The sequence below is a fragment of the Gavialis gangeticus genome, unplaced genomic scaffold (assembly GCF_001723915.1).
Source record: "Gavialis gangeticus isolate Ggan-Ray unplaced genomic scaffold, GavGan_comp1, whole genome shotgun sequence".
Taxonomy (NCBI): Eukaryota; Metazoa; Chordata; order Crocodylia; family Gavialidae; genus Gavialis; species Gavialis gangeticus.
The window spans coordinates 59382683-59383335 of NW_017728993.1; positions in this window are offsets into that span (position 1 = coordinate 59382683).

Sequence of the window (653 nt, forward strand, 5' to 3'; positions counted from 1 at the left end):
CCCCGCCCCGCCCCGCCCCGGCTGCACTCCCGGCACAGCCCGCTCGACGGCCCCGCCGCCCCGCCGCCGCCCCGCCGCCTCGCAGAGGACCGGTGGTTTCTCCCGAAGCCCTGAGGGGAGGAAGCTCGGGAGGCCGGGAGGGAAAGCGGAACGCGGTGTCTTCGCCTGGCGCACCCGACACGGGCCGCGGCTCTCGGGGCTCAGCCCTGACCCGAGCGGCGCGGAAAAGAGCGCTCTTGTCCCGCTACGCGCGCGCACGCGCGCACGCACGCACGCACACACACACACACACACACACACACACACACACACGTACGTTGAAAACAATGTGTGTATGTGACAGAAGTGTGTGATATATGTCTGCACGTGTTACAAAGAGATATATAAATATTATATAATAGATACATGTGATATAATAGATAATATAATTGCATATAATATATACACACACAGGCATACACTATATGTAGATATAGATACGATATTATTATATATTATAGAATAGAACTGTGTTACATTAACATTATATTATGAATGCTGTGTAATATTACTGTAGTCTACTATATAGTATAATATATAATATTGTGTAATATATAATATTATCCTCTCCAGTTCGAGAGAGGCTAGATATATCTCCTTGTAACACCCCCCCC